Below are 8,908 nucleotides of genomic sequence, written 5' to 3'. Positions count from 1 at the left end.
CAATGGCAGCTCCCGTAGAAAGGCTGTTAGGTGATTACGATGGAGCAAATGCACCAGCTGGCCGGATGACAATTGTGAATCAACCGGTGGACGTTGCTCACTTTCAGTTACATCCAGCAACAATTCGACAGCTGGAGAAGAAACCCTTTTCGGGAAGGATAAATGAAGATGCTAATAAGCATTTACAAAGGTTTCTCACCATGACAACTTCTCTAAAGATAGAAGGACACTCTGAAGAAGCAAAGAAGTTGGTTATGTTTCCGTTCACATTAGCGGATGACGCTGAAGAGTGGTTCTACTCATTACCTGCTGGGAGTATTACCACATGGCAACAAATGGAGTCAACCTTCCTCAATGAGTATTTTCTGGCTGCTGTTTATATTCGTAAGAGATATGATATTGTTAACTTTAAGCAGAAGGAAAGAGAATCACTCGGAGATGCGTATAAGAGATTCAAGAGGTTATTGGTGGCATGCCCAACTCACAACATGGATGTCACTGAACAAATGCAGGATTTTCTGAATGGTCTTAAGATGAAGACTAAGCAACTGATTGACACAGCATCCAGTGGCTCATCCAACTTTTCAACAGCCACTGGTGTTAAAAAAATCATAGAAGCTATTGCTGCCAATGAACACTTGGAGTTATATGACCGTAGTATTAGCCAACCTGAAGGATTAGTGGATATGAAATTGTCAACGCAAGTTGTAAAAATTGAAGATCAGGTAGCTGCGGAAGTTGAGCGGAGATTGAAACAGATGGGTCTTGAAAAGCAAACAATTGCACAAGTTCAACCGGCTCAAGCAAGTCAATCGGTAGGGTGTGAAATCTGTGGAGGACCTCATTTTACTATTCAGTGTGTTGCTACAGCTCAACAAGTGGAGGAAATAAACTTCTTGAAACAAAACAACCCCTACTCTAATACCTACAATCCGGGGTGGAAAAATCATCCGAATTTTTCATGGAAGGATCAATCAGGGAGTGCTCCTAAACAAGGGGTGCTTCCATGTCAAGGTCAACAGTCGCAACAACAGTATAGACCTCCCCAACAACATTATCAACAACCTCAGCAACAAGCCCCTAGGAAAGCAGATTGGGAGATTGCCATCGAAAAAATGGCAGCTCAAAGCTCTCAGTTTCAAGAAGAAACGAGGTGTAATTTCCGGAATACGGGTTCCTCCATTAAAAATTTGGAGATTCAAATGAGTCAAATAGCACAGCAGCTAGCAAACACTCAACAGCCGGGCGCTTTACCAAGTGCCACAGTTACCAATCCTAAAGATCATAATAATGTGAGCGCTATTGTCACTAGGAGCGGTAAAGGGAAAGGTGTAGTTGAAAATAATGACGAGGAAGAGGAACCATTGCTGGAGGTAGACTTAGAGATAAGAGAAAATGAGGTAGAAGCTGAGGAAGTGGTGGTGATGAAACCAACACCAAAAGAGAAGGTGGTTGAACAAAAACAAAAGCCGGCAGTAAAACTTCCTTTTCCGATAAGGAACAAGAAAAAAGAGCAACATGAGAAGAATTTTGAAAAGTTCTTGGAGATGTTCAAGAAGTTGGAGATTAATATTCCATTCTTGGAGGCATTAGAACAAATGCCTACTTATGCAAAATTCATGAAGGACATCATCGCCAAGAAAAGAACCATTGATCGTGACCCTATTATTCTAACCAAAACGTGTAGTGCTATCTTGCAGGGTATGAAGATTCCGGTGAAGAAGAAAGATCGGGGTTCCGTGACTATTCCTTGTACAATTGGGGATAGGTCATTCAAGAAAGCTCTAATTGATTTGGGAGCAAGTGTGAGCCTTATGCCGTTATCGATCTACAAGAGATTGGGGATAGGTAACGTACAAGATACCAGAATGACACTCCAGTTTGCTGACCACTCAGTTAAAAGACCGTATGGGATAGTAGAAGATGTGCTTGTGAAAATAGACAAATTCGTGTTCCCAGTGGATTTTGTGATTCTAGAGATGCCGAAAGATGAGGAGATCCCTATCATTTTAGGAAGGCCATTTCTAGAGACGGGGCGATGTTTGATAGACATTGAAGAAGACACAATGACTCTGAAAGTTTATGATGAAGAGCTAAAGATTGATGTGCGCAACACCATGAAGTACAAGGATGATATAGCAACCAGTCAACATATTGAGGTGATTGATCAAATCTGTACTAATGAGAATTCTTTGAAAATACAACAATTACCACTGGAAAGAGTTTTGAGCTCGCCCGTTTGTGAGAAAGAGGAAGCTGTTGATGAAAAGGAAGTGGAAGTAGTGGCTATGATGGAGGCTAGTCCCATATTCAAAAGTTCTAGACAAAACCGGTGGGAGGATCTTAGACAACCTTTGGTGGAAGGAAAGAAGGAGGAACCTAAGAAGGGGGCTGAATTAAAACAACTCCCGAAGAATTTAAAATATGTTTTCCTTGATGCTGAAAGTAGGTGTCCGGCCATCATAAACTCACACCTTAAAAGGTTGCAGGAACTTAAGCTAGTAGGAGTGTTAAAGAAACATAAAAGTGCGATGGGGTGGTCTATTGAAGATTTAAAAGGGATCAGTCCTACTATGTGCATGCACAAAATCCTCATGGAAGATGATCACAAACCAGTGGTCCAACCTCAGAGGCGTCTGAACCCAGCCATGAAAGAGGTTGTGAGAAAAGAAGTTGTGAAACTTTTAGATGCTGGGATGATTTACCCGATATCTGATAGTGCTTGGGTAAGCCCGGTTCATGTGGTGCCCAAGAAGGGAGGGACAACCGTAATAAAAAATGAGAAGAATGAGTTGATCCCAACAAGGACTGTTACAGGTTGGAGAGTATGCATTGACTACAGGAGACTGAACCTAGCAACCAGAAAAGATCACTTCCCGCTACCTTTTATTGATCAAATGTTGGAAAGGTTAGCGGGACATGATTACTATTGCTTCCTCGACGGATACTCTGGATATAATCAGATTGCAGTTGCCCTAGAAGACCAAGAAAAGACCGTGTTCACATGTCCCTTTGGTGTTTTTGCCTACAGAAGGATGCCATTCGGGTTATGCAACGCTCCGACCACTTTTCAAAGATGCATGCAAGCGATCTTTGATGATATGCTTGAAAAACACATGGAGGTCTTCATGGATGATTTTTCAGTCTTTGGTAAGTCATTTGACAATTGTTTAACTAACCTTGCTCTTGTTTTAGAAAGATGTCAACAGACCAATTTGATCTTGAATTGGGAAAAATGTCATTTTATGGTCCGTGAAGGAATAATTCTTGGACACAAGATTTCCTCCAAAGGAATCGAAGTGGACCAAGCAAAGGTTGAAGTCATCTCAAAGTTGCCACCTCCGATGAACGAAAAAGGTATCAGAAGTTTCTTAGGACATGCGGGGTTTTACCGTAGGTTCATAAGAGATTTTTCAAAGATTGCAAAACCCTTAACCTCACTTTTGGTTAAGGATAAAAATTTCACTTTTGATGCTGAATGAGCGGTGGCTTTTGAGACAATTAAGAAGAAATTAATCTCGGCACCCATTGTTGTAGCCCCTGATTGGTCTCTACCTTTTGAGATCATGTGTGACGCGAGTGATATTGCTGTAGGGGCAGTATTAGGAAAGCGGAGAGAGAAATTGCTTCATGTTATCTATTATGCTAGTCATGTTTTGAACCCCGCACAGATTAATTATGCGACTACCGAGAAGGAATTGCTAGCTGTTGTTTATGCCTTTGATAAATTCAGGCAATATCTGTTGGGGTCTAGAGTCATTGTTTATACTGACCATTCTGCTTTGAAGTATCTCTTTGCTAAACAGGACTCTAAGCCAAGACTTTTGAGGTGGATCTTACTCCTGCAGGAGTTTGATGTTGAAATTCGAGACAAGAAGGGGTGTGAAAACACCGTAGCTGACCACTTATCTCGAATGACACCAATAGACGAAACAGAAGAAAAGCGACCGATCAAGGATGAGTTCGCCGATGAACACATCTTAGCTGTGACTGATGTACCTTGGTTCGCAGATTATGCAAACTATATTGTCGGTGGTATCATCCCCGACGATTTTGACTCTAATTGAAGAAAAAAGTTTGTTCATGACTGCAGGTTCTATCTATGGGACGATCCGTTCCTGTATAAAAGAGGAGTTGATGGGTTGATCAGAAGATGTCTACCTGAAAAAGAGCAAGAAGAAGTGTTGAAGGCATGTCATGCTTCAGATTATGGGGGACATTTTAGTGGTGATCGAACAGCAGCTAAAATTTTGCAATCAGGGTTATACTGGCCAACAATATTCAAGGATGCTCAAGAGTTTGTGAGACATTGTGACAAGTGCCAAAGGACAGGCAACATATCCAAAAGAAACTAGATGCCTCAAAACTCGATGCTGGAAGTAGAGTTATTCGATGTGTGGGGTATAGACTTCATGGGACCATTTCCACCTTCATTTGGAAAAAATTATATTCTGGTAGCTGTGGATTATGTGTCCAAATGGGTTGAAGCTATTGCTTTACCTTCGAACGATGCTAAGGTAGTGGTGAAATATTTGAAAGAAAACATCTTTGCTAGATTTGGAGTACCAAGAGCTCTAATAAGTGATGAAGGAACGCATTTCCTGAATAATCTCATGGAACGGTTACTCCAAAAATACAACGTGAAACACAAAATAGCCACAGCTTATCATCCTCAAACTAGTGGGCAGGTCGAAGTTTCAAACAGACAACTAAAACGGATTCTTGAAAAGACTGTGAGTGCCTCTCGGAAGGATTGGGCAATAAAGCTGGATGATGCACTTTGGGCATACAAAACAGCTTTCAAAACACCAATCGGGATGTCGCCGTATCAACTTGTGTATGGGAAGGCATGCCATTTGCCTTTAGAGCTAGAACATAAGGCATTCTGGGCATCAAAGGTTCTCAATATGGATCTATCTAAAGCAGCAAGTTCTAGACTTCTTCAACTCCATGAGTTAGAAGAATTACGCAACCAAGCTTATGAGAATGCTAAGATCTACAAAGAGAAAACAAAAAGGTGGCATGATGGGAAGATCCAGCATAAGGAGTTCTGGGAAGGACAACTAGTTCTCTTATACAATTCAAGGCTAAGACTCTTCCCAGGAAAGTTGAAATCAAAGTGGTCGGGACCGTTTATGGTTCACAAAGTTTTTCCTCATGGAGTTATAGAGATAAAAAATCAAGCGAATGGGGATATTTTCAAAGTGAATGGGCACAGGCTCAAACCATATTACCAAGGTCAACCGGGCGGAAGGATTGAAGTTGTTCGTTTTGAAGGATAAAATGAACAACCGTCGAGCCATGCGACGTTAAACGAAGCGCTTCGTGGGAGGCAACCCACCGGATTTATTTTTAACAGTTTTTTTTTGTGTTTTTCGTTATTTTATTACATAGGTAAAAACAAGGTGTTTCATGGAGCAAGAAGCGGGTAGAAAAATACAAGTTTGGAAGAACCAGAGGTGTGACACGGGCACCCGTGTAATGGGACACGGCCGTGTCACAGGCCCTAGGAAAGAGAAGTTGAAAAGTTGGAATTTGGAAAAAACAGAGTTGTGACACGGGCACCCGTGTCATGGGACACGGCCGTGTCACAGGCCCTGGGAAAGAGAAGTTGAAAAGTTGGAATTTGGAAAAAAACAGAGTTGTGACACGGGCACCCGTGTCATGTGACACGGCCGTGTCACAAGCCCTGAAGGACATCTTTTCAAAAATTAGTTTTTTTCAAGAACCATTGACCTGACACGGGCACCCGTGTCGTGTGACACGGCCGTGTCAGGCAAGAGCGCAGAATTTTGTCCAAATTTTTGTTTTTCACTTAGTGGGCCCCATTTATTTTAAAATCCCACCTCTTAAATCACCCAATTAACCATCATATTTTACTCTCTTTCTCCACTATTATTCACTTTCTCTCTCACTCTTCCTTCTTCTTCTTCATCTCCAACCCTAGCCTCCATTAAAACCCACATACAAAACCTCCAAGTTCACCCTTAAATCTTCATCTTTTTGCAATCCGTCTTCACGAAAGTTCATCCTCTCATCATCCCAATCATTAATCTCTAATTTATTTTTGCTTTCACCGTCGGTTTGTGTTGTTGAATTTTTGTAGGTTGCAAGGATGCCTCCAAGGAAAGCTGTGCCAACAAGAGACACTGCTGGGACATCTAGACCCGCACAAAGAGCCCGAAGAGAGGGGAACCATCATGGAATAACTTTCCGAAAGGACACTCAAAGAGAGAAGTATAATGCTCTTCTTCGTAGGAAGATTTTGCCGACAAGGTATGTTTGCGACACCACTACTGAAAGTTTAGGCATAAGAACTGAGATCCATCGTATGTTCCATGCTTTGGGTTTATTAAGATTGATTCAGTTTGAGGCTCCTACTTTTGAACGATTAACATATGAATTTCTGAGCACTCTTGAATTTGAGATGAAATTGAGAACGAACAGGTTAGAACCCGAGCATTACGGGACGCTAAAATTTCGTATGTTTGACATTGATCACGAATTAAACATGGAGGATTTTGGGCAGGCATTAAGAGTACCAAGTTCAGGTGCGGGGCGAGCACCGAACTCTTTTAACCCCGAAACATTTTGGATAGCTATAACAGGTAGAGAGTCTTATTATCCTAAAGGGGCAAAAGCAACAAGCATCCAAAACCCGTGCTTCCGCTATGCCCAGAAGGCTCTGGCATACACGCTCTTTGGTAGAGGAGATAGCCCGGGTGTAGCTTCCATTCGGGAGTTATACTTCTTATACTGTATGGCTGAACAAACTCCGCCAAATGCGGCCTCCTTCATAGCAGATCATTTGAAAAAGGTGAGTAGGGCTGAAACAGGTGCTATTTCTATTGGTGGCATTATTACCGCTTTAGCGGACGGTTTGGGTTATGGTGCTGAGCTACGGAATCTTCCAGAGGTAAATCCGCGAACTTTAAAAATTGATATGGCTACTTTAATTAAGCAAGGTATGATCTCTGTGCAGCCCCAGACTTACTCTTTAATGATTCATGGGGCTCACATTTTAGAATTGCCTAATCTTAGCCGTGTATCCATTTATGATTGAACTAACTGGTTGTATACTAGCACCACCCCTATGGGGGAAGGTGACATGGATTTGGAATTTTTGGATGCAGGTGATGAAGAGGATGACCCGCAGTACCATGAGGAAGCTGAACAAACAGATCCACCCCCTAGCGGATTTAATGAGGGAACATCTCAAATGCCACAGGACAATTGGGGATGGATGCATTCTGAAATAGAGTACCTGAGGGCGGAACAAACCCGCCAGGGCGAGGAACTATTAAGGCAAGTCCTAGACCAAACTCGCCAAGGAGAGGAGCAGACCCGACAAGGGGCTGCCATTTATAACATTCAGGAAATGATGCAACGCATGATGTTGCAATTTCCATATCCTCCACCGCCGCCTCAGTGAGCTCTGTAAGTTTCCCTCATGCTTGTGTATCCATTGAGGACAATGTCAAATCCAAGTGTGGGGGGAAGTTCTTTTATGTTATTTCTATTCTATTTTCTTGTTTTATGTGTGTTTTGAGATTTTGTTAACCAGGATGAGTGTAATTCCAAAGAAAAGAATTGTGAGAATATAGGTGAAAAAAGAGGAAGATGCGCCTTATATTGGCTTTCGGGACACCTATGAAAGTTGGCACAACTGAAGAAAAAAAAAGTGCGAGACACAACTTGATGGTGCCGAGTGAAGGAGTCTAGAGCAAACTGAACCGGACACGAAGTTGTACAAGATGGAGACCATTTTTGAACCTGTATGCAATGCCAAACCTGCGAGGATATATAAAGCCAAACACTTCAATTCATCATGAGAGAACATCAGGTATGGCATCATCACTCTAATTTTGCATTTGTTCTTCATATAGTACACACATCGATCACACACACCGAGGCATATATATATATATTTTTTCTTTAACCCTGAGCCTTTCGCACCCAACCTTGTTGTTTATCATCCTTTGTAACCATCTTAAACCATCATCCATGTTTTTCTTTTTCTTATTCATAATCCCTTTTGTTTCCTTTATTTTCGGTGTTAACTATAAGTCCAGTCCGATAGTAAAAGTTAAGTTTGGGGTAACCAAGTCCGGTGACAAAAGAATGAGGCAAGTGTGAAAAAGAAAAGAAAAAAAAAAAGAGAACACATGGAAAGAAATGTGTTGTGAAAAAAAAAGAGTAAAAAGAAAAAAAAAAAGAGAAAAAAATTGATTTCGATACACACTTGCCATCATGTAAAGAAGTTAAGAGTCCGGAAAGCGGAAAAATCGCTAAACACCCCAAACACGATGTAATGTGCAAAAGATATCGGACTAATTAGTTAATACCGAACCATAAACCATAGTACCCTCTTTCTTTGTTTATCCTACCTACCCTAAGCCCCGTTACAACCCTTAAGTCCTCTAAACGTGTGTGTTGTTGATATTGTGGAATTATGTTAGAATGTTTACAAAACAAAGAGTAGATATGTATGCTTTGATGAGCGAGTGAAACACTTAACCCCGAGAGAAGTTGTGAGAGTGTGATTGAGCTTGCAGGTAAAAGAATGAGTCAAAATTGAAGTACAACGGAAAAGTTCGGGGAGGGGGATCGAACACTTTGACACGAAGTAATTATCAAGTGTGGAAGCATCAGTTGTGTTGTGGAGAATAAGAAAGATTCATAGGTGCCCGCTTGTTTTTCTCGTCCATCACTTGAGGACAAGTAATGAGCTAAGTTTGGGGTTGTGATCGGCCACCAATTTCACCTTGTTTCTATGTTCTGATCAATGGAAAAACACTTCATCCGGTGGTAATTTAAGTTATTTTAGTCTGGTTATTGTTAGTTTTGCTTAGTTTTATGTTTGAGTTGGTTGTGTTATCTTTTCTAGTTTTTTGTTGTTTTTCCTCTT

Source organism: Vicia villosa, unplaced genomic scaffold, assembly GCF_029867415.1.
Source record: "Vicia villosa cultivar HV-30 ecotype Madison, WI unplaced genomic scaffold, Vvil1.0 ctg.000582F_1_1, whole genome shotgun sequence".
In the NCBI taxonomy this organism is placed as follows: domain Eukaryota; kingdom Viridiplantae; phylum Streptophyta; class Magnoliopsida; order Fabales; family Fabaceae; genus Vicia; species Vicia villosa.
The sequence above is the reverse complement of the archived record's forward strand: the minus strand, read 5'-3'. Positions refer to the sequence as shown.